Consider the following 25,755-nt stretch of genomic DNA (forward strand, 5'->3'; position numbering starts at 1 on the left):
ATTTGAGACAAGTTCTTTAATTCTGAGGTATGTATATAATGTTTTTAAAGTTTACTATAGGTGGAAATCATCTTTGGAGCTTCAGTCTCCTACAATATGATTGAACTATGTAAATTTGTTCAATCATGATTGAACTCATGTAAATTTAAATGAGTCACATTGTTATGAAAATTAATAAATACCTTTTAAATAAAAATTATTGAAATCCTCTGAAAAGTAAATATAGGCTGGAAGAAAAAATTGGAAGATGGAATGTGGATAGTCTTGCTTTAAGGTTAGAACTTAAGTAGGAAACCAAAGGAAAATTAATAAAAGAAGGTTATGATATTCTAGATCAGTATTTAATACCACTATTCTGTGAATAATTTGCATCTAGCACATAATTCAAGTATAGCTTCTTTTGCATCAAAACAAATGAAATAGTCTTAGGTAGTCTAATACTTAATTTGCTTCCATTCGATCTTGCAATATAATCTTTTGACTTTTTTTTATTATTGTGTTTTTGATTAAGTTTTTGGAGTGATGTAAACTTAAAGGCTTTTTTCCAGAGGTGTTTTGTATAAAATAATTGCCCAAAATGTTTGAGAAAAACTTGTGTGTATAATGTAAAGCGGTGATTCTCAAATTTAATGAATGTGAAAGCTTAGTAAAAATACAAAGCCCAAGGCCCTCTTCCCTCTTCGGGAAACTTAGTTGTGTGTGTTCTCAGGTGATTCTGAGACCCACCAAAGTTTAATAATCACTTACTCGACAGCAGGCCACGTTGAAATTTAAAAAAAAAAAAAAAAAAGGGGGGGGGGGGACTTAATTTGGGTGTAGTTGTCAGTGGTGACCAGAAGGTGGCTCACAGGATCACAACACTGGTTAGGGAATGAGGTTCATTTGCATATCAAGGCATTTCCTGAGAAATCAGTAATAAGTGGAAATAAATACTGCAGTTACATCTCTAGAATACTTCGAATGCCCTTCTTCTGTAATGTCTTTGAATATGTGATGCTTCCAGACAAATACGTAGAAACTTTCATTCTCAGATCTGAAAATAGTCTTCGTATTAAGCTGCATTTCTTCTCCAGAAAGATTCAGGTCTGCCAAGATAAAGTGATCAAAAAAGGCTCCATCCATAATGCTGCACTTGTCTTTACCGAAAAGGTCAGGAGATGATGCATCCTGCTCGGGGTTGGGCTTACTAGGGCAGATATTTTTAAAGGTTCACGTTGGGAATTACTTCAAAGATGAAAAGTCTGTCTTTTAGGGCTAGTTTTAATTACTGCTGATCAATTGCCTGCTGCAAAGCTGGCTTGCTTTGAGTCTACTGGGGGAAAAAAAAAATGCATGGAATCATACAGAGTGTTCTTTCTGGGTGACAGCTAATCAGGGATTACTACTTCGCTTAAATGCCCCAGTGAAGGTGACACATTCCAAAGTAGGCAGAGATTTCAGTGATTTCCCAGATCTGTGCTTATCAGCAGAGTTTAAATGCCTAATTCAACTTGGCATTGTTCTTTGTGTTCACAAATTTTGAGTAAAGGGATCCAAAAAAGCCCAAGGAATATAATCATTTATTCACTAATCATTGGTCAACATTTATTAAATGTTCACTCTGTGACAGAGCATGAATAAGGCCTGAGACTTAAGACATGAAAGATATTGTTTAGACTTGGAGGCAGGCAAATGGTTAAGTGTCTATAGTTGTATGATGCTCATGCACCTGTGACTGATGGGTGGTTGCCTGCTGTTTTCAACTGCTACACCCTTGTTGCCCAAGGCAATGACCAGCCCACGGCATTTACTAATGACCAGCCCACGGCATTTACTTAATAAATTTTTCCTCAGTGGTGTAGCTAATATGTTGATTGAAGTTATTATAGCTACTAAGAGAGCACAATGGATAGTTATCTACCTCAAATGCAGGAGAAAAACCTGTGGAGATCTTCCTCTGGGTGTGTTTCCTTTGACTGGGTATGTTTACCACAAATCCGTATATTTGGGATTGTTTAAGTGAAATTGGCGTTACCTTGCCTACCTCCCCTCAGAACTCACTTCTGTGCTACAGGCAGTTTCCCTGGAACACCGAAGACTCACCACCTGAGGGCTTTTCCCTTGAAACATATCCTGTTGCCGCCAGAAGTCGCCCCCAAGAACAGCCTTCAACCAGAGATTACCAGAAGTTGGTGAATAAACACCCCAACTGCTTGGCTTTACAGATGAGGTAACTGAAGGTTTGTTTGTTTTTCTAAGATTTCTTTATTTATTTCAGAGAGAGCAAGAGATAGAGGGCCATAGGTGAGGGGCAGAGGGAGAGGGAGGGAGAATCTCAAGCGGACTCCCGGCTGAGTGTGGAGACAGGAGGCTCCATCTCATGACCCTGAGATCATGACCTGAGCTGAAATCAAGAGGCAGATGCTAAACTGAGTCCCCCCAGATCCGCCATGAATTTTTTTTACACTGTCAGAGCTCCTCAGTGGACTAGAGTCTCTAACTGCCCATAGCAGGAACTGGCTTGATAACGTATCTTTTATTAGATTCTTCCCATGCTCTCCCCTATTGCTGGTTCCTGGTATCAACTCCCCCCAAAACACACTCAAGTCCTTATCTTAGGGTTAGCTTCTGGGAGAACCCAACCCCAAGATAAACATGAGCCGTCCATGTGCACATGGGTGAGAGGTGGGGAGAAGCGTTGGTGACATGCGCCCAAACATGGAAGCATGAGGAGAACCGAGACTGAAGCGTTATATCTGATGGAACATAGGGTGTGAGCTGGAAGTGATGAAAACAGATCCTGTCTGCTAATCAAAAAAGTCTACCTTTTATTTGGAAAGCAGTGGGGATCCATGAAAGCATTCTTAAAGGAAGGGAAGAGAACGTGTTGTGGCCTAGCTGTGAGAGACCAGGGTACTTGCCAGCATGGATGAGGCTTCAGGAGTGAATGAAATAAGCCCGGACAAGGTGGCACCACTTTTAGAAGCTGAGAAAAATTACAAACTCCTCCACATAGAAACACACATCAACACATACATACAATTTGCTGAGGAATTTTCAAGTGTTCACTGACCCCCCTTTGAAGCACAGCCATGGACCTCCTTCAGCTTTCCAAAAGAGTGGTTAGGAGCTCCAGGTGTTGAGTAAGAAATTAAAGAGGGTTAAGGAATTGAGGCCTTAAGAATAGTAACATTAAAAAAAGACAGGAGTAAAGAAGGTAGAAGAAGAAGCTCTCACTGGAATGGGAAATGACTCAAAGCAGAGCTGTATAGGGGGGAAAAAAAAGATGCTCTTGGTTGTGCTGCTTTTGAACAGCAGAAGATGACAAAGAGTTTCACCCTCTAGTTCTTCCTTTTGTTGTTGTTGTTCACTAAAACAGGTAGAAATGGTAATTGTCCATCTGGATATACTTCATGGCAGTAGATACAAATCAAAAGCTCCCAGGTGAAGTTCAGCTAATAAATGTAGGGTATGGTTCTGACAGTGTTAGTTCTTTGGGATTGTTTGGGTTTTTTTTCAGTTAGTCATCAACATTTAAAAATAAATAAATTTCTAGATTTTCTTAAAAAAAGTCAAAATATCTAGGCCAGCATATGTACATGTATGTATAGATAGATAGATAGATAGATATAGATATGGAAATCTTGATTGTCAGGTATACAGCACAGAAAGGATCCCAGAGCACTATCTTTAAATTATTGTGCTTTGATCACAAAATTCAGAGGTGTATTCTCTCCTCATAAGTCATTATTCATTCATGGGTTGCGTCAATTATACAAGGACTGATGCAATCATTCATATCTTTCAGGAGTAGAACACAGAAAAGCTTGAGCACTAAAGGAAAATAATAAGGGAATTGTGAGAAGGCAAGCAGGGAGTTTTCCTGGATGGAAAAAAAGAAAGAAAGAAAAGAAAGGGGAATGTGGATGCTTTTAGATCACCACTACCAGTCTGGTAGACTCATGGGTCAGGGTACCCATATATCCTAGCTTCTCTAACCATTGGTTGCTTATGGCTCACAGCTGCATAGAATTGCCCTTAGTCAGTGAGAGCTGCCTTCTACTGCAGGTTATAGACCTTTCTCCTAGGAGGAGAAGGACATCCTATAACCAACAACTTATAGACTCAGGGGTACTAAGACAAGAAGCAGAGATGCAACTCATGCTCTTAAACTCCCTATGGGATCAGACTGAGACCTGATTCCAACTAAGACCATGGTTTTGCTTAATTTTTTTCCCCACTGTCCTAATCTTTTCCTCCTAAGAAATCTTCCTCAATCACCTACATCTGAATCCACGTCTCTGTCTCAGAGTTCTAGGGACTTCTGACCAACATAAAACACAAAGACCAGCAAACATTTATTACAAATTGTCTCCTTAGCAGTGAATAGCAAAATATCAGCCCGGGAGGGTGCAGTCAGATTTTGTAAAACTAGGTCAGGGTACCATGATACAGAAATGGCATTGCATGATTTGTATATTACAATTAAACTCAGAATTCAATTTGTAGTTATTTTTAGAGACAACAGTATCTGAGAAGCATGCACATTTCCACATTGGAGATCAGAAGTTATCAATTTTAATTCAATGATCAACATTGCCAGTCACCACAGGCTTTTGAGGGGCTTCCTGTGAATGAAGACAGGAAAGTGGGTTTCTGTTGATTTGTGCCAGGCAGATGAGGCAGATGGATTTCACTGCTAGAACAAAGCCAAAGACTGTAAACTTCTTATTTCTAGAAAATGCTTGACATACAAATCATCTGGATTCTCATTTATTCAGTAGATAAGAAAAATGAAATGGAGATGGAAAAATCTACAAGATCCTATCTCTAAACAGGAAGGACAGTCTTCCTGCCTTTTTGCAAAAACGTTAGCAGCTGTCTCATTACCTTTCCTTCTACTACTTTCGAATCTGCTTCTACTTCTCTTTCCGTCTCCACTACTTTTCAAACCACCTAACACAGAGACCGGTGTCATGCCTCACATGTAAAGAGGCATAAAATGAATTAGGGTTGGAAATTCAGGAATATCAATCTTTATCCAAGAAAGTATCAGGATTATCTGTTCCAGCTCCCATTTTTTATATATTTGCCATCTGGGGTAGGCCCCCATGTTCCCATGTATACTCATTATTCACTTACTCAGTTCTCTTCTCCAAGTTGTGTTTTGTTTTGTTTTGTTTTGTTTTAATTAACATATGATGTATTATTTGTTCCAGGGGTACAGGTCTTTGATTCATCAGTCTTACACAATTCACAGCACTCGCCGTAGGATAGACCCTCCCCCCGTGTCCATCACCCAGCCACCCCATCCACCTCCCTCCCCTCTCCAAGTTGGTTTAATACGGTAAAATTTCATGTGAGAAAGGAAGGAGTTGGGCTCCTGATAGAATGACATCGCATTCACAGCGGAAGGAAAAGAAAAGAAAAAGCAAGCCGGTTATTGACCAATTGGTGTTGCTGGACAACAAATGCTCAGGCAAGTCCACAGAGAGCTTTTCAAGTTGTCCAGAATAATGTAGAATCTTTTCAGAAATGTGTCAATATTCTCCCATCCAAGGGCTAACCAGGCCCAACCCTGCTTAGCTTCCGAGATCAGACAAGAGCGGGTGCATTCGGGGTAGTATGGCCATAGACAGAAATGTATCAGTCTTCTGTCACGAGGATATATGTTCATTCTCAAACTGAAAATGTATGTGGACAGCCATATATGGAACACAAACATTCATTGATTTTCTCTCTTATCCACTTCAGGTAACTACCCCAATCCAGGCAACACTATCCCCTTTATCTATCTGGCTCATTATTTGTTTGTCTATTGTCTGCCCTCTCCCTATATCCTCCTCCATCCCCACGAGGTTACAAACACCAAAAATCAGGGGTATTACCTAGTTTGTTCACCCTTCTGTCCCCAGCAACTAAACCGATTCCTAGCATATTGTAGATACTTAACAAATATTTGCCAAAGCATATTTACAGGATAATGGCAACTTCAGATGTATGAATTGCAAATGGGAAAAATGCAGAGTGCAAAAATACAAATAAATAAAATAAGGATCTTCACAAGCAGTTCCTATATTTAAGAAATACCTTTATGGCATTTTCTAATTGTCTAGGGGATGCCGTATATCTGCTGGATCTTCAAGGAACTCGTGAGAAGGATTATTTTAGCACAGAAAACACAGGGGTTTTTTTGTGTGTGTGTGTGTGTGTTTTTTTCCTTAATAAGGTGTTCACTCTTTTTTTTTTTTAAGATTTTTATTTATTTATTTGACAGAGAGTTTGAGAGAGGGAAGAGGAGCAGAGGAGATGGGGAAGGGAGAAGCAGGCACCCCACTGAGCTGGGAGCCGGATGCGGGGCTCGATCCCAAGACCCTGGGATCATGACCTGAGCCTAAGACAGACGCTTAATACGGATCCACCCAGGTGCCCCAAGGTGTTCACTCTTAAAAACAAATTAAGCAGAACATATAAAGTACCTATCATGCAGTTAGGCACAGAGGGTAGGAAGAAAATACGAAATGTCTGACACATAGTAAATATTTCATTGTTAACTGGTGCTGTTGTTCTTGTTACTGTCTTTGACCTACAAGAGTTTAACATTTTCTTGTGGAGCCAAGTCAAGCATGGAGAATGTGTAAATTATGGTGAAATCTAGTAGTGGATAATGTCTCTAAATCAGTACGACTGATGAATATAATAGGGACAAGTAGGGACTGTAGAGTAGGGGAGGATTTTAGCTGTGCCCTATGAAGCCAGTGGGGTATAAAAGAAACAGAAATTAGGTGTCTTGAAATTTCTTCAAAAGCACTTTACGAAAGCCTTTTTAAGCTTGTCATTTAGTTTGCTGAGGACAATTCACTAACATGTTGCCATTGACAGGAGTCGTATCTTCATTTCAAGAAATCTAGCAGCCACTTTGTAGTGGGTAGGGGGAAAGCATTGTTTTGCTCCCTGAGTCCCTTTCTGCTCTTCAGAAGGAAGACAAAAGTCCATGAAGGGCCTTCACCCAAATGGAGAATTTATTTTCTTTCTTTCCTTCTTTCTTTCTTTTTTAAAGATTTTATTTATTTATTTATTTATTTATTTGAGACAGTGAGAGAGAGCAAGAGAGGAGAGAGGACAGCAAGAGAAGCAGACTCCCCACCAAGCAGGGAACCCGATGTGGGACTTGATCCCAGGACTCCAGGATCATGACTTGAGCCCAAGGCAGTCACTTAACCAACTGAGCCACCCAGGTACCTCCAAATGGAGAATTTCTTAATGGGAGGTAGTCATTGGAATAATTCCTATTATTAAGAACCCATAATAAACAGCTGTGAGATACCCTTACTCTTCTAGATGAATATCTAGAGCTAGACTGGGGTTACTCATGTGGTCCATGGACCAGCAGCATCAACTATACCAGATAGGTTGTTAGAAATGCATATTCTCAGGCTCTTCGCCAGATGTACTGAGTCAGAATCTGCATCTTATCAGGATCCCCTGGTGATTTGTACACTCTCAGTTTGAAAATTACTGATGTATAACATACTCTTGCTCACAAGAAGTTAATATTTGGAGAAAAGTAAAGCATAAACCCATTAAAATGAGCAAAACAGTGAACATACACATTTCAAATAATTCCAGAATAACAAAGGATTTGACATCAAATCTACCCGGATATCAAAACTGTGTGCCAACCCTGAGAGAATTTCATGAAGACAGCCATTGTTTGTTTGCCAAATATCTTTGACTTTTTGTGAGAAGTGTACCATCTCCTTCTGGCAATTTCTGGCACTTAATCCATCTATACTGTCCTCATGGTATAATCAAAGAAAGTCTTTTTATCTTACATAAGTCATCCCCTAGCCCTGTTCATTACACTCCAGGAGGAACCTGTCTTTTGGAGAACATTCACTGATTATCAAAAGAAGTGTCAGGTCCCTGTTGGTGGCTTCTGCTTCTTTTATTAACATTGGCCTCGATCCAAGTTGCCACACCCTTTCCTTGCTCCAGCATTTGAGGAAAAAACTGTTGAGTTGTCAAAGGAGACTCTTTGGGAGTCCTACCCAATACCGAAATGTATAATAAGTCAAAGGAAGCAGGAAGTCACCAGTCACTGGTGAAACATTCATTTCTTGGAGGATTCTGAAACACTGGATGCAGATCCCCAAAACATCATTTTTGTCCCTCATGTCACTGAATTTTGGTTTCATATTTAACAGAGAAGGTTCTTCTGAGCAATTTCTATGAGGATACCACTCACACAAAGAGATCGATCTCCATTTTAGAAAAGCTCATTTTATGGCTCAGGTAATGATCCCGGGGACCTGGGATTGAGTCTCACATCGGACTCCCCCTGCTCTGCCTGCCACTGTCCCTGCTTGTGCTCTCTATCTCTCTCCTGTGTCAAATAAGTAAGTAAAATCTTTTAAAAAAGTAAAGCCTATTTTATACTCCATCAATTACAGTCTACAGTACAACTTTCCATTCTTCAGTCATTCATGACCTACAAATCCACAAATTCCAGTTTTGTGAACAATAAGTAATCAAAACAGACCACGTATATCACATGGAAAAAAATTCTAGGTAAGAGCTCCCTGGTATTGTCCCACCAATAACCAACATTAGTATGTTTACCGGGAGGTCTTGTCTTCAAGCCTTTCCCATGTTTACATGGAGATCTAACTGAATTCATTACTTCTAGGTATCTCTGCTAAGAAGGGAATGGGTTACTGGCCTGCTGCTGTTTCCTGTCCATTAATAAAGCTGCTTGAACTCCTGCATATTCCATTTATCACAGTCAGATTTGTCAGTAATCTAACCCAGAAATCAGCAAGCTATCCTCAACTCATCCTCTCCTTCTTCATTGACATCCAATGAATACCTATGACCTGCATCCGTATCACTCTTAAATCTTTTTTTTTCACTGTCACTGTAGTTCAAGCTTTCATAATTTCTTAGCTAAATATTGTCTTTTTTTTTTTTTTGGCTTGTCTGTCCATCTCTAGTCTCCTCCCCTTCAAATTTACTGGTTTCTCCAAGTGATCCTTCTAAAATATACAGCTGGTAAACTTTTCAAGAGCATCAATGATTCCTATATGGCTAGCTGTTCCTGCATAATAAACCACCAAAAATTAAGAGGCTAAACACAATGATAATTTGTTTTTATGGATCATGAGGTCAATGATGAACTGATCTCAGCTGGGCTTTCTCATGTATCTGTGCATCAGTTGAAGGTGCTGCTGTAGGCTAGCTTGACTTAGCTTAGTTGGAGAATCTTCATTCCATTTGTCTCTCAATCTCCTCCTGGATCCATAGACTGACCTGAGTATCTCTTTATGGCAATGGTAGAAACACAAAAGCACAAGTTCCATTATGTAAATCCATTTCCACAACCCTGCTTATATTATGTATACTAATGTCTCAAGAGTTAAAGGATGTATCAGGTGACTACTCCCATGAAGTCATGTCAAACAGTGTATACATATATGAAAAGATATATATTGGGACCAACAATGTAATCCATCATATCTTCTAATTGCCAAAGGATAAAACCCAGACGTGGTGGCTATGCCGTCACTGCACATAAAACTATATCTTTTCCAGATTTTCCTACCAGATGGTTAGCTACTCCTTTAGAGCTGCTTATCTCCCTCACTAGGAATATATGTCTAATTCTTAATACACACTTGTGTAGTATATTTGCATTGTGGTTTTCTCAACAAGACTAGGAAATTTTTGAGAACACTATTTTGTTTCATTTATCTTTACATCCCCACACTCTTGTACAGGGCTGGGCTCTGAAATTGCTTAATGAATATTTGTTGAGTTGAACTGAGTAGAAGTGAAAGTATATTCCTAGAGTCTGAACACAGTTCATGTTTTACATAATGTTTCTAGCAGTTCTGAGAAGTGCAGCCAGGTGCCCAAGTTGCTGATAAGATTCCTGAGGAGCAATCCTCAGACTCTGGGAGGTTGGCTTATGAGAGGAAGGCAGATTCTTAGAGAAACTTGGAAATTAGGCAGTTTGCAATAATAAGGAACAACATGAGATTCAATAGTGGGCAACTGGGGTTGGTAATTGGAAATCTGGTCCCAAGAAAATGTTTCAGAGGCCCAGCATCATTCAGAATTAGAGCAGGAAGTCTTCAATTCTAAGTGCCAGAGAGTTCTAAACTCTAAATCTCTCTTTCTGAGGTCAAAATTGGTTCTAAAGGACTGACAGTGGGGGTCAGATGATCTTATTTCTGAGAAGAAAAGGCAAGTGGGGAAGACAAACGGATCATTTTCTGGCAATTCTTAGAGCCATGGTATTTATTAACCTTGCCATCAACAATAACATATGGTCTAGTGCCAGGAAATATGATCAGAATCACAAAGTAATAAAGATGTTTGACTGGATGCTGAATGAATGTCTTGTTGGCCTAGGGGTGAAATATGATCTACATGACATATTGTGCCAATTCAGTGATAGAGAAAAGGAAAAACAGAACTTCCAACTAAAGAGTTTTTCTATAAACACACACACACACACACACACACCCCTCAAAAGAATTTTGGTAAGATAACATATGACCAGTTGGGCTTCCTAAACAGTATGTGTAAAAGAAATCAAAGGGCTTATCAAACATACTTTAAAGAGTCTAACTTAATCAGTATCCTAAAAATATAAAAATAGAGAAAATAATTCTTAATAGGAGGAAAGTGCCAATGTTGATCATTTCTCATAATTAAATTTTTTAAAATTACAGCCTTATTTATAAAATATATGTTACAATATTTAATCGGTTCTGTCCTACTTTTTAATGTATTTCTAGTGACATTTTTACTTCCTTAGACATAATAAGGAATAAGAAACTAGCTGCTTTCTTAGACTAGATTAATATTTTTAGATTGTTACAAGATCATTAAATCCTCCCTGTGAGAAGGTAGTTTTATAATGGACAAGAGCAATAATTCACATGTATTTTATAATTATAATATTGTAAACTTTGATCTACATGCTTCACTAATTTTGTTTCCTCCGAAATAGTCTTACATTACTGAGAAAATATAAAATGATTTTTGAAATTCACTTTTACAAATAAAGTTACCTGTTTCAAAAAGTGTAGCTCCCCAGAAAAGGTGGCTCTAATATTTATTCTATATGCAAAAAAAACTATAAAATGTCCTCTATAAAACTGGGTTCTTCTTTGAGAGACCTTACAGTCTACAATCAACTATAATGTGGATATAGGAATTAACATAATCCATGGGGGAAAGCAAATTGTGGTACAGATTAAGATTTATGCAATTTCAGAAAAGTCAAATACTTTTTCTAGCATTGGTGTCAAGGTTGATTTCATGGGATGAAGAAAAATTATATTAGACATAAAAATGGGTTAGATGTAGACATGATGCAAACACTTCATTCAAAGCTAAGGGAATATATGTGTAGTTCTGTCCACTGAAAGGATCTAGAGACAATGACAACATAGTAGCAATGAGCACACCCAGTGTCCAGATCTTGGTTTCTAAACACCATTCTTAAATAAAAGGAATCAGGGCTCTTTTAAAAGTGGTTGATTTCAGGAATAAGGCAGGGAAAACACAAGATTCCTGGGGAGCAAGCCCAAGTCCTTAGAATATCTTATAGTGTACAAAAGTAAGAAAATGCTTAGAAAAGGATGAATCATCCTAAAAGGGCACAGAAGGCACCTGGATGAGCAACCAATGGCCAAAGCCAAAACTAGCTGATATGATATTTCATGATAATTCATGAAATAAATACCTATGAGTGCAAAACTGAATAAATATTTAAATATGCAAATAAATGGAAGAGCACAGATAGCTCTTCCATATAATTATAATTAATACTATTATATTATTCAAATATTAATATATTATAAATTACTATTAATACATAACATTTATATATGATATCATTAAATATATTAACATGGTTTAATAATAATATTATTATTAATAAATGTAGAGGACATGAGGGAAATACAAAGTTATCATTAGACAAACACCATAGTAATAATTGCTCAGGCATAACCCACCAAAGGATGCTAAAATTAATGGGTGAATGTTTGAGGAGAAACAGGATTTTTACATAGTCTCAAAGTATCTCTTGCAAGACAGTCTTTAATTAAAGAAGAGAAAATAGTAACTACATAGTAGAGAACAATTTGAACAGACACATCTTATACACAAGATTTACAGCAATATTGTTTAGTAATACAGAAATGTGGGGGAAAACACTCCAGCTGCCCAAAGGCAGAGAAGGCATAAATAGGGATAAGTCAATCTCCCAAGATATTATACAGAAATCCCATGGATGAATCTTAGGGACCCAGTAGTGAGAGAAAAAAGTAAGAAGTTTCAGAAGACTACACAGAACACAGTAATCTTCTGTAAAAATCTTAGAACAATTTTAAGTGAACCAATATGTTGTTTTAACATCCATTTTTGATAAATCCGTATAAGTGTTGAAAAGTTATATACGTTATCAACACAGAATTCAAGATGGGTGCTCCTTTTGGGGAGGAGAAGGATGGGAGAGGGAAGAAGCACATAGATAGACATAAATATTTGTTAATTTCTTGTTCTTGAATTGAGGGAAGGAGACAAGATTGTCCATTACATCATCTGAAAACAAGGGAATAGGGAATAGATAGATGAGTAAGTAAACGAGGACTGTGTATGGATTGGTGATAGCATGTCGAAAATTATGATTGGGGTGCCTGGGTGGCACAATCAGTTGGTCATCTCACGCTTGGTTTCAGTTTGGGTTGTGACCTCAGAGTCCTGAGTCCAGCCCAGCCCAGCACCAAGTTGGCCTGAGACTTTCTCTCCCTCTCCTTCTACCCCTCCTCCATGTGCTCACATGCTCTCTCTCTCTCTAAAATTGGTTTTTAGTTAATTAATTGGTTTTTAGTTAATTAATTGTTTTTTTAAAGAATTATGATTACATTAAATCCCATCCTGAGTGTCTGAGGTCAAATTAAAATAAAAAGGCAATGACTATACACAGTGGGAAAATATTCTCAAGTTTATCATTAATAACACCCATTACACACATTTCCTGAAATTCATCAGCAAATGTCTTTTTCCTCAATCTTTACTCAAACATTCCTGACAGACTAACCCTAAGCATTGAATTAGTAATAGAGAAGCTCTGAAACTTAGTGTGTGTGTGTGTATATATTATATATTATATATTTATATTATATTATATATTATATTTATATTTATACCACATATATTTTTTTTTTAGCTTTTAGATGATATTCTCACGGCCTTCTACTAAATTGCCACTGTAGGTAGGTAGATAGATAGATACATTAATCAATCTTATTCCATTTTGCTTAATAGGCTTTTTTCCCTCCTTTTATTCAGCTTCCTAATAAGTGGGTTTGGGCTCATCATTGTGTCTAATTCCTGCCTCTTCTCTATCTCCTAATGGTCATGGATTGTTGATATTTGAAATATTTTATTTTACTTTTTAAAAGATTTTATGTATTTATTTGAGAGAGTGAGAGAGCACACATGAACAAGGGGAGGGGCAGAGGGAGAAGCAGGCTCTCTGCTGAGCAGGGATCCAGACATAGTGTTCTATCCCAGGACCCTGAAATCATGACCTGAGTGGAAGGCAGATCCTTAACCGACTGAGTCACCTAGGCGCCCTGATATGTGAATTACTTTAAAGAGGAAAATAAATGGCTCCTCTATGAAAAGAAGAGCTATAACCACAGGGTTTTTGAATTGAAAGAAACCCTGGGATCCTCTAGTTCAACATTCTTATTTCACAGGTGAGAAGGAGACCCCCTCAGGGTCACATGATTTATCTGTGTGCACACAGCTGTTGGAGGTGAAGCCAAGATTAAATACACACTCCCAGAAATCTTTCCTAGGCCCCATTCTGAGAAAAATGCAGAACTCATTCCTGGATGAAATTGGACACCTTATCCAGAACATTCCCAGTGATGGACAGTGATGGACACTTCAGAGGAAGTGACTTTCCCAAGGCCCTGTGGTTAGCTAATAGAAGCACTGGGAACACGGTTCTCCGGGCTGGGCAGTTATAATTACCTTTAGCTTCTACTCTTCCTTAGGAATGTTTGAATGGCATTGAGACCCTTTCATTGGTGCATACCCTCTGTTTCCTTTGAGTCCCATTTGAATTTGCAGTGTAGTTTCTCAACCAATCACCATCCTGTATCCACTTAACTCAGCTTCTCCCTTTCCTTCTCCTCTTCCTTTTCAGTCAAAACCACTTTTATGGCCATGACCCCTGTGTTTTATGAAACCCAGAGTAAAGTAAAAAAGGAAAGAGGGGAGGGGAGGTGAAAAGGAAAGAAGAGGAAAGAAAGAATCAATGTCTTCGCCAAAAATGTGGCTTTTGGAGAAGGTAGACTAGAGGTAGGAAGATTGGCTTCGTAGGTATTGTTTTAATCTGTGCAAGAAGAGATGTCAGCCTAGCCTTCATGAGTGTCATAGGTAGAAACTACAGAGCTTAATACCTCATGGTTGGAAGGGATGAAGGAATATAGATGCTTAGGTGCTGGTTCTCAAACTGTAGCTCTTGGATCAGCATCCACAGGTCTTACCTGGTAGCTTCTCTTGGGTCCAGCCCAAACCTCCTAAATCTGAAACTGCATTTTCACAATACTAAGGTTAGAGAAGCACAGTGCTGGGATGACTCTCAAGGCTCTGATTTGGGTAACTTGATGGATGGTGCTGTCATCTGCAAGACAGGGGCAGGTTTGAGATAGAAGATTGGGTTGGAGGTCCAAGCATGGTCAGCATTGGAATAAGAGTATGACATGACAGGAAACGCTTCATGAGCTGAGGACGATAGGAATATGAAGCTTAGTGGAATTCCCCATCCCCATTTTCACCTGGAACGGTGATATAACGTGTGTACCCATCTTTATATTCATAGCAATCACCTGGTGAATGGTGTGATGCTCCCATCCTTCACCAGCAGTCTTTGTCAAGAGTTTCCAGAATAACAGCTCCCCCTGGTGGAGGGTGGCCTGAGTGAGAGGGAGGCCCAGGTGAGAATGGCAAAGCCCAACGTTAAGAAGTATTCAGGCAGGGGCGCCTGGGTAGCTCAGCGGGTTGAGCCGCTGCCTTGGGCTCAGGTCATGATCTTAAGGTCCTGGGATCCAGTCCTGCATTGGGCTCTCTGCTTGGTAGGGAGCCTGCTTCTCTCCTTCTTTCTCTCTCTCTGCCTGCCTCTCCATTTACTTGTGATCTCTCTCTGTCAAATAAATAAGTAAAATCTTAAAAAAAAAAAAAAAGAAGTATTCAGGCATTAGCAGAGCTAAACCAAGGTGAAGGTTTGAGGACCCACTGGTTCTGAATGTCACAGCTGAGTTCTCAGGTTAGTAACTTGGTGCCCTGACTGCACTAGAGAAGCAAGGTTATTGTTTTGTTTTGTTTTTCTGAATACTTGAGATCCTATGATCCACACAACTATATTAATTTGAAACATGTTCTTTCCAAAAACCAGGTAAGACATGGGTGCCTCAGTAGCTCAGTCAGTTAAGTGTCTGACTCTTGACTTTGGCACAGGTCCTGATTTCAAGGTTGTGAGACCAAACCCCATGTCGAGCTGCCTGCTGGGTATGAAGCCTGCTTGAGATTCTCTCTCTCTCCCTCTCCAGGGAGGCCATAAAAGTGGTTTTGACTGAAAAGGAAGAGGAGAAGGAAAGGGAGAAGCTGAGTTAAGTGGATACAGGATGATGATTGGTTGAGAAACTACACTGCAAATTCAAATGGGACTCAAAGGAAACAGAGGGTATGCACCATTGTCGTTTGAATTTCTCCCTCTCACTCTGTCCTTCCTCTCTCTCTCTCTCTCTCTCAAAAACAAAAACAAAAACAAAAAACAAGTAAAACAATTCAGCACTAGCTAACTTTCTTATCTTTCTATTTTCTATTTTTATTTTTGTTTTTCTTTTTCTTTTTGGTCACCTTTTTGGGAGATTTTCTTTTTTTTTTTTTTTTTTAAGATTTTATGTATTTATTTGACAGAGAGAGACCAGAAGCAGGCAGAGAGGCAGGCAGAGAGAGAGAGAAGAAAGCAGGCTCCTGGCTGAGCAGAGAGCCCGATGTGGGGCTTGATCCCAGGACCCTGCAACCATGACCCAAGCCGAAGGCAGTGGCCTAACCCACCGAGCCACCCAGGCGCCCCTGGGAGATTTTCTAAACATCAAGTATGTTTTTATATTTTAGCATCCATAATTTTTAAAAATTCTCAAGATCTTCGTTTTTGCCCTGCTTTTTCTTTTTCATAGTATTTGTTTCCCCTGCCACAAATGTACATTTTCTTCTTCATCTGAGGGTGTAACAGTTTTCATCTTAAAGGTTTTTTGTTTATTTGCCTTGCTTTTTTTCTATTTCCATCACTCGATCTCTCTACTCTGGGTTCCTTTTCTCTATATATCTGTTCAACTCTTCTCCCCCCTCTTCTTTTCCCTTTCATCTAAGAGTGTTTCTTCAAGTATCATTTAGTTTTCGGGACGCCTGGGTGGCTCAGTGGGTTAAAGCCTCTGTCTTTGGCTCAGGTCATGATCCCAGGTTTCTGAGCCCTGCGTCGGGCTCTTTGCTCAGCAGGGAGCCTGCTCCCCCACCTGCTTCTCTGCCTGCTTCTGATCTCTGTCTGTCAAATAAATAAAATCTTAAAAAAAATTTTTTTTTAAGTATCATTTAGTTTTCATTGAAGAGAGGCCTTAAGAAGTAGTGGCATTACTTACCTGCAAATATCTCCTCTCCTAGTCTCTCTTAAGGATTTTGGTTTAAGAAAAGATACCTGTAGTTTATCTTATGAAGTTTCAGGAAATAGAGGAGAGAAATGCTTATGGTCTTATGAAAATCAGAAGTTCTGGACTTTAACATTTAAAAAAGCAAATGTAGAGAAGACATGGAAACAAATGAGACTTATGACCCAACGGAAGAATGAGAAGAGTGTGACCGCTCTTACCTTGGGGCTAGTAAAACCCCACTTAGGATGTAATTATCTATGTCTGTCTGTTACAAGTCAGATTTATATTTTAAACCTGTTTGCACATGTTTGTATAGTTTTTATTGTGAAATTCAAAGTCTCAGTTCTGACAGATATTTAAGGAATCCTGGCATTTTGGCACCACAGCTTCAAAAGAGGGACAGGAGAAGTGGGAATCCAAATTCAGGCATTACCAAGTTCCAGAGGGTTTCGGGCTACCATTTTCATCTGGAGGACTTGACATGGGTGGGTGGGACACTGCATTGTGAGACATTCAGCAAAGAACATTATCCATAGTCTGCAGACCCGGGATTAGGCCTCTCATCACCAGATTCTAAACCAAGCCCTTCAGGCTGGGACCAAAGGAGGAAGGCACCTACACAAATGGTAGACTGCGGTTTGGGGAAATTGGCTAGAAAAACCTAGTGCTGTAGGCTGGGATGCCATCGAATGGGTGTGGGCCGAATTGGGGTGGGGACATTGGAGCGGTTTGCTTGCTCCAGGGCTTCCTCAATTCCAGCCTCTCCCCAGAGTTCTTCTCCTACCAGGTGGTATCAGTTTTTTCACTTCCATCAAGGACAGGGATTGGGGGACTAAGTATGACATGCTTTTAGCTCCTTTCCTGAATCTTTCAGGTACAAGACCTCAGTGCTTCCGGTTCTGGGGGTCCAAAGATAAGAAGACGTTTATAATTGAGTAGATGGGGTGCTAGAAATGAGCCCTCAAATGTGAGGACATGTAAAGAGATCATCCCAGCTCAATATTAAGGAAAATACAACTCTAACCACACAGCTAAATCTCTAGCTTATTCATCTTACTGTATGGCCCGCCAATCAAAAACATCTGACGCTTTCAAATGATTGCTGGGCTTGAGTCAGAGACTAATTACCTTGTGATGCAAAATCTGAAAGGAGTTTCTGGATCTCCAAAAAGCTAACATTTAGTCTTTCCAAAACATCCTAATGTCTTCCACGGCTTTCTACCTGCTGCTCCTGCCACGTCGGGCATTTTAACTACTCACATCCCACACTTGATAGTTTAAATTGGCTTCCCGTCCAGGTTGTCCCCATACAAGATTTCACTCAGGGAATTTTATTCCAGTAAATTAGTGGGGCTTTTTTAATATTTAGATTTTTTTTTTCAAGTTGTGCAAATAAGTCAGGAGTGAACCTGATGTAAAGCATGTGGCATCATGGTCATTTGTTTTAGAGAGAGAAAGAACCACAAGAGCACGAACGGTAGGGGAAGGACAGAGGGACAGGGAGAGAGAGAATCTTAAGCAGGCTCCACGCTCAGTGCAGAGTTGGATGCAGGGCTGAATCTCACAACCTGGAGTCATGACCTGAGCCGAAATCAAGAGTCAGACCCTTAGCTGACTGAGCCACCCTGGCACCCCAGCAGGATGGCCATTTAAACACCATACACTATAGAAGGCATGAGCCAATGCCTTCAAGAGTATCACATACTGCCCCAAGAGGAGACTTTGGTTCCTGGGGATGCAGGAAAGCAGGGGGGACAGGGCTTAATAAAGATCCTCTCTCCATTATACCATAGTTACTCCAGAACAGCAAGGCCTGCTTGTGAGTTTATATTAAAGGGGGGGAAAAATCAATATAATCAAGGAAAGTGGTAACATATTATGCCCCTGGTAAAAAGCCAATTGCTTTGAATCTGGTCTCTACGCAAAGGACATCCTGCAAATCATGATTATTACCATGTATTGGCTGTGTGCTGAGAACTTTATATTTGCCATTTATAATCCTCAAATCACACCAGAGTGTATGGACCACACATTATTCCTTTTCTATCAATGAAAATAAAAATTTATTAAAAGCTAGGTAAACTGCCCAAGGGCATCCGCATAGTAAGCAGTAGAGTCAAAATTTGACCGCAGATTCTGTCTCCAACTCCAAGGGTTACTTTCTACCCAGGGGCCTCATTGCTTCCTTGAAGGATAACGTGATGGCAGTTAATTGTATGAGCAACAATCCACCATCACCTCTTCTCCCAAAGACGCCAAACCTTTGCTTTCCTTTTAACTTATTACTGCTCATTTATATCAATATTGAACCCTCCTATTCAAATCAAGGCAACTAAGAGGGCTGCCCAAAAGTATTAGGAGTCTTGCTATGACTTGTCTGAAATGGAAAAATAAAAGAAAGAAAGAGAGAGAGAGAGAAAATCCCATCTAAGTCAGTACTAACTTTGTTGCCTTCCAATCAAATTGAGTTAGAGTTTTCTCCCTATGAACACGTTTGGAGGAAGTGTAGTGTAGAAAATAGAATTGGACAGTTCTGACACCTAATCCTAGCCGGGCCGATTACTAGCTAACCTGGCCTTAGGCAACTCACTGAACTCCTCTGAGTTTTTATTTCTTTATCTGTAAAAATATTATAATAATACCATCAATCTCAAAGTGATGATGTCATGAGAACCGATGCGTTTACTAGATTAAAGGACTTAGAAGCGGAAATGGTACATGTTACATGCATAATTCATTGCTATTATTCAGTAAACTGAATTTTTTTAATTCTCCTTTTTACCAGGCAAAGGAAAAGTGATTTTTTACCATTAGCGGGCCTCAGTCTATGTATGTTGACATTTCCATTGAATTTTTGAAGGTCTTGAAAAATACCCTACATTTAAGCAAAGCTAAATTCAATGTTAGCAAATTGTAACTTTCCATGATTTGTGATATCCTGCAGTAACCCTGTAACAGAGGCCAAAATAATAACGTGTTGTCAGTATGACATATGCTCAAAGTACTGAAGACTGTATTGTGCTAAAACCTTTCAATTCTCTGTCTTCTACTTAAATCCAACGGCTTTCAATCTCATTGGTATTTGTTGCTTTCTTGCCACGTGAAAAGTCTCAGGCTACATATTTTGAAGAACACAATGGTGAACAAGCTCGGGGGAGGGGTGTCCCTATTATCAAGAAGCTGGAAATTTAGAGACGAATGCCAGGCTTGTATGATAAATTACAGACACGGTGTCCAAGGTAGTAGAGCGGTGTATACACAGAAGCTCTAGGAGCACGAAAAGGACATAGACTTGCTCCAAAGGAAGATGATCATAAATTCTTTTATAGCTTAGGTTGTGTTGGGTCTGGGCTTTGAAACCTGGGTGAAGATTATGCAGGCCTGGTATTTAAGAAACAATGAGAATAGGGCTGATATTTGGTACAAGGTGGTAGGCTTATAGTCATGACCAATTTGGATTTATTTGCTTAGCTGTTATAGTTAGGTGATACCCCCTTCAAGTTTACATAGCTCAAATAGCACATCTGAGGTGCAGAAAACCCGTCTTTATTCATGGTTACCTCTCCAGTAGCTAGGCACACAGTAAATGCTTGGAAGGAATGCCTGTAGCTAGGAGTGTGCTTCAGCAATCTTGAGTGTCCTTGATAACCAGCATCTAAGGTGTCCATGTGAACTAGAAAGTGTTGAAACCCTGGCAAGATTAATTGGCACCAGATCACAGAGGTACTCCAATTCCACCCCAAAAAGTTTTTAGTATATTTCATAGCATAGGGTAATGTTGAAGTGGTCTTTGGAGGAAGGAATTACATGGCTCTTGCCTAAATGTTGAAGTAGTCTTTGACTTCAAGAAGTTTACTCTGGACGCTATGAGAGGGTAAATTGGAGGTACAGCATCATGATTTGGGGGAGCAGAGAACAGGTAGCCTATAGTAGGCCATTCCCACTTCCTAGAACAGGAACAATGAAAGGACAAATGGCACCATGGGAGTAGAAAGAAGGTGTGAGATGCAGTACAGAAATATTCCTTCAGGATTCAGTACCAGAATTAAGGGCCTGGAGCCATCAATGCCATTGATCTATCATTACGATCATTAATTGTTGTGGTTATTAGCAAGCAAATACCCTTCCAATTTGGTGACTATCCATCCCCAAATAAGTATAATGCAGAGTAATTTCCACCATGGAAGATAAAGGGGCAAGCACTCTCTTTTCTCACTCGCTGGCACCTAGGACATGATCATGTTACCTAATTTGGGACAATCCAGGATTTTGAAAACGCCAGACCTTTTGTCACGCCAGCAGCTGTGGGACTGAGCCAGATCAATGAGAGGTATCTAGTGGTCAACCGTAGTGCCCTAAAAAGAGCTGCATGATGCAGCCTTGACTGTGCTCCCACCACTTCACCCCCCTTGGTTACTGCTCATTTTCCAAAATTGGTTCTTCAGAACTCTCTTTGATTCCAAAAGCTAACAAATATATTTGCAAACCTTTTTATTTTTTTAAAAGATTTTATTTATTTATTTGATAGAGATCTCAAGTAAGGGGGGAGGCAGGCAGACAGAGAGAGAGGAGGAAGCAGGCTCCCTGTTGAGCAGAGAGCCCGATGTAGGGGCTCGATCCCAAGACCCTGGGATCATGACCCTGGGCCAAGGGCAGAGGCTTTAACCCACTGAGCCACCCAGGCATCCTTATTTTATTAAAAAAATAATTTTTTAAACTTTTTTTTTTTTTTTAAGTTAAGGTCGCCAAAATTGTTTCTGATGGTTTCTACCACAGTCTGTGGTCTGCCATCCCAGTAAGGCAGCCCACACTGTCCTGCCCTCAGTCAAACTGTCTGTGCTGCATCTGCAAGCTCGTGGGTAAGCCAGCTACTTCTCCAGAGCAGCCTATGTCAGCGAGGCAAGAAGAATCATCATCATATAATTAATGAAATGTCCATTTATATATTTACCTTAGTCAATTTTAATTTTCAAATCAGTTTACTCATTGTGAAAATTAATAAGGGAAACCTTATGTCGTCTGGAGGCCAGAAGGGGGAGCTCTCGTGCCGTACCACTTGAGATCAATCACAGGAAAAACTGTCAATCACAGACCCCACCAGAAGAATCCTCAACAGGAAAAAATCATCAACACAGGCCCCGACAGGGCACAATATACATTGTATCTCCTACAAGAAATCTACTACCTCAGTACCTCCGGCCAGTGAGAAACCATCATTACCCTGAACTCTCACTTTTTTTCCAATGGACTTTTGTTCAAAATAACCCTTCCCAATTTCCTTCTTCTTCTCCATAAAATAACATTTCTCTCCTTTGTTTGCTGGACTTTTCTGTGGTTTTGCAGTAGGTTGTATGTTCCGAATTGGAATTCTCTGGTATTTCAAATAAACCCATTTTTGCTGGTAAATTGTTTTGTTTTGTTTAAGATTCACATAAAGGAATTTACCGAAGGAGGATTACATAAATTGTTCATTCAACATTTATTGAGTTCTCAGTATGGACTAAATTGCTTGGGTCCTGTGGATAAAAAAGACAAATAAGATATCACTTCCTGGGACGCCAGGGTGGCTCAGTTGGTTGTACGACTGCCTTCGGCTCAGGTCATGATCCTGGAGTTCCGGGATCGAGTCCCACATCAGGCTCCCAGCTCCATGGAGAGTCTGCTTCGCTCTCTGACCTTCTCCTCGCTCAGACTCTCTCTCACTGTCTCTCTCTTAAATAAATAAATAAATAAAATCTTAAAAAAAAAAAAAAGATATCACTTCCTTTCAGGAGCTCAGAACCTCCATAAGGACCTTAGATGTGAATAGATAACAGTGGGACCCTCTCCAGGTACCAGGATGGTGATACCCTCAGAGAACTGAGAATGTCACAAGACAGCTAACCTTTTCACAGGGTCTAGAAGGATGAGTCAAACATTTTCAGATGTTAGTACACTTATTATGATGAACACTGAGTAATGTATTGAATTACTAAATCACTATATAATGTACCTGAAAATTATATAATACTCTATGTTAACTGATTTATATATCTCAAAAAATTAAATAATTTTTTGAGATATATAAGAAGTAAAGTAAATATTCATAAAGTTAAGGAAGTACTTTAGAAGAGATAACCTTTGAGTCATACATGGCCAACCACTCACTGTTTGCTCATTGATTTTAAATTTCAGTTTCCTGACTTCTAAATTGGTGATTCCTGGAGGAATTCTTCATGTACTGAGGATTCAATGAGAAAGCAAAGAGGAGGTACCCAAGATGATGGAGACATTCACCAAGTATTAGTTCCTTTCTTTTGTTATTGATATGTTTATTTTAAGAACATTTTTCACCAGGTTAGTTCTGCCAGATTCATGAAACCCACTGATGTTAAAGAAAATATTTTTCCCATTAAGTCAGTTTAATTAATTACCTTAAAATATTAAAAAATGATTGTTTATATAGGAGAACACACAGTGGCACTAGTAACTGACAAATTATTGAAGTTGCTTAGTTTAAGAGGAGGACAAGAAAATGCTGGAAAGATCCTTCTCACAGTGACCAAAGGCAGAAACGGCATATCATCTACACTCTGGGATTTAGTTCTTATACATTTCAACCATCTGGTTCTTTCTCTTAATTGATATTTTCTGTTTGACCCAACATTGTCATTGTACCTTCCTTTGCTCTTTAATCACAGTTTCCATTCCTTCTTTGAGCATATTTACAATGACTATTTTGAAGTCTTTGTTAAATTCAACATCTGGTTGCTTCCCAAAGTACTTTCAGTTTCTTATTCTTTTTCCAGTGCGTGGGTCATACGCTCCTGTTTCTTTGCATGTCTTGTGACATTTTGCTGGAAAATGGTTGGTTTTGATAATATGTTGTAGTCATTCTGGGTACTTCTTCCCACCTCCATCCTCCTACTCCTCTACCTCCAACCTTAACTTCCAGGGCTTATTATTATTTGTTTGTGTATTTGTTTAGTGACTGGATGGAGTGTTTTAGTAGAGTCTATTTCTCCCACAGTGTGAAGTCTCTGCTGATGCTCCCGTTGGTGGGGTCCTGTGCAGAGGGTGCTGTCTTGGATAAGCCAGTAGTCACCCTGAGAGCATAGTGATACTCTCTTTGGCTGTCTCTTTCCCTGACCACAACCAGCAGTTAAGAGCCACTGATTGGCCAACTGCTGCATTTTTTGCACCACTGTCCTAGGCTGTAAAAACTAATACCATCCAATTTAGGCTCCTTTGAAAAGACAGTTACTAACGTCAATGTTTTAGATTAGTTCCGACCGCCAGAAGGATTCTAGTTCTCTCTGGCAAACTACCTCTCCTACAATGGAATCTGTATTTCCAATGACTCTACCGATCTCCTTCTTCTGATTACCTTTCAGCACAACCTCCAATTGTTTTTGAGAGCACCCTAAGGTTTGCATTGTCTCTACACCCTACTGCACATGAAGTTCATACCTTTGTGAAGAGATTAGGAGATCTCTGTTTTAAAGCCTGCTTTATTCCCAGGCAACATCCCGGACTCTGGAGCTTGGGGGTAGGAAGAGTGATGCCTCTGCTTTAGGAACTGAACCAAGGAAGAAGGAAGAGGCCTCTGTCTCAGGCTGTCTCAGTCCACCTCAGCCTGAATCTCCTGGCATGGAACCTTGGCCCTGCAAGCCAAGGCAGGGGACCCCAGCATTCTCAGGTGTGCTGTGCCCAGGTAGAGCCTGCAGCCTCCCTCTCACCTGTGCGGACTGGCAAATGAGGAACCCCCACCTCTTGGGTAAACTCTCCCCAAACTCAGTCTTAGCAACAAAGAGCTGGAGGGTAGGGTGAGAAACACGGAAGGCCTTCCCCTCCAGTAAGATAGGCCTGGAATGGGAACAGACGTGTTGAGGGAACCCTGTGTTTTCTTTCTCTGCCCCGGTCTGGAGTGAAGCTTTGTCCTGCTGAACCAGAAGGCAAAGAGGAAATGGTCTTAGTCCAAATAGCACAGACTTGCACTGTTCTTAATGAAATTTGATAGATTTTCTTAAACAGGCATCTCTTCATGTACTCTATACCCTTCTCATTTCTATCAATTCTGGAGACTTTAAATGTTACTATACTTTTTAATTTAAAAAATTATTCATTTAATTGATGATTATTATTCTGTGCCCCGTCCCGCCCACCCCCAGCGGGTCCACTGAGTTCTTCTCAGCTCCTTAGCTGTCACGATGGCAAACGAATGTTCTTTAATCTAATACTTTGTCTGTAAATTCAACTTGGCCTGATATTAAGACTGTGATCTCTGATTCCCAATTTCATTTCGTACAACTTTCTTCCTCTTTTGCCCAATTTTTTTGTATTTCTGTTTTAGATCTGTCTTGTATATTCTGCAGATTGGTGAATTTTGTTTCTTGATTGTAATATATTATCTTTTATTTTTTAAATTTCTATTTTATATTGGGGCACCTGGGTGGCTCTCTGCTCCGCGGGGAGCCTGCTTCCCTTTCTCTCTGTCTGCCTGCCTGTCTGCCTACGTGTGATCCCTCTCTGTCAAATAAAGAAATAAAATCTTTAAAAAAAAATAAAGATGAAATCATCCCTCAGAGATGTTAAGTACCCATGTGCTCAAGGTCACACAGCTCGTAATAAATAGGCACAGTAGTTACTCAATCCCTGATAGTGTTGTCCCAAAGTCTGTGCTCTTAATAAATTCAAATATTAGCTCTCTCCTCCACTCCCACTGAGATATGAAATTAGTTAAGCACAGCAGAGATGTTTTGACTCAATGGAGATACTTTATACATTTACTTGTAATTTTTTAAAAATACCCCACAACATAATATTAGAGCATACCTAAAATGGATTAGGTAAAATATTCAGATAAAAATAAAACACAAACTCTGTTTGGACTAATTAAATGTTTGTGTCATCCATATGGGACATTCTGTGAAAAATATACTTAGATTCTTACTTTAGTCTTGGTAAACAAATTAACATCTGTTATCCCAACCAGGCAGTTGAGCCAGTGATGATGCTTCCAGGAAATAAGTTCTGGAAGGTTTTTAAAAACATA

General features: G+C 39.6%; 1 long non-coding RNA gene across 1 annotated transcript in view; it reads left to right on the top strand.

Annotated features, from left to right (window-relative positions):
- LOC101681791 overlaps positions 1-2,201 on the top strand; it is a 54,407-nt gene extending 52,206 nt beyond the window's left edge. The window contains exon 3 of the long non-coding RNA XR_199314.3: positions 2,054-2,201. This is a non-coding gene — a long non-coding RNA (uncharacterized LOC101681791). The remainder of the gene's footprint in view (positions 1-2,053) is intronic.
- The last annotated feature ends 23,554 nt before the right edge of the window (positions 2,202-25,755 follow it).

This window comes from Mustela putorius, unplaced genomic scaffold, assembly GCF_011764305.1.
Source record: "Mustela putorius furo isolate JIRA1106 unplaced genomic scaffold, ASM1176430v1.1 tig00000874_pilon_pilon_pilon, whole genome shotgun sequence".
In the NCBI taxonomy this organism is placed as follows: domain Eukaryota; kingdom Metazoa; phylum Chordata; class Mammalia; order Carnivora; family Mustelidae; genus Mustela; species Mustela putorius.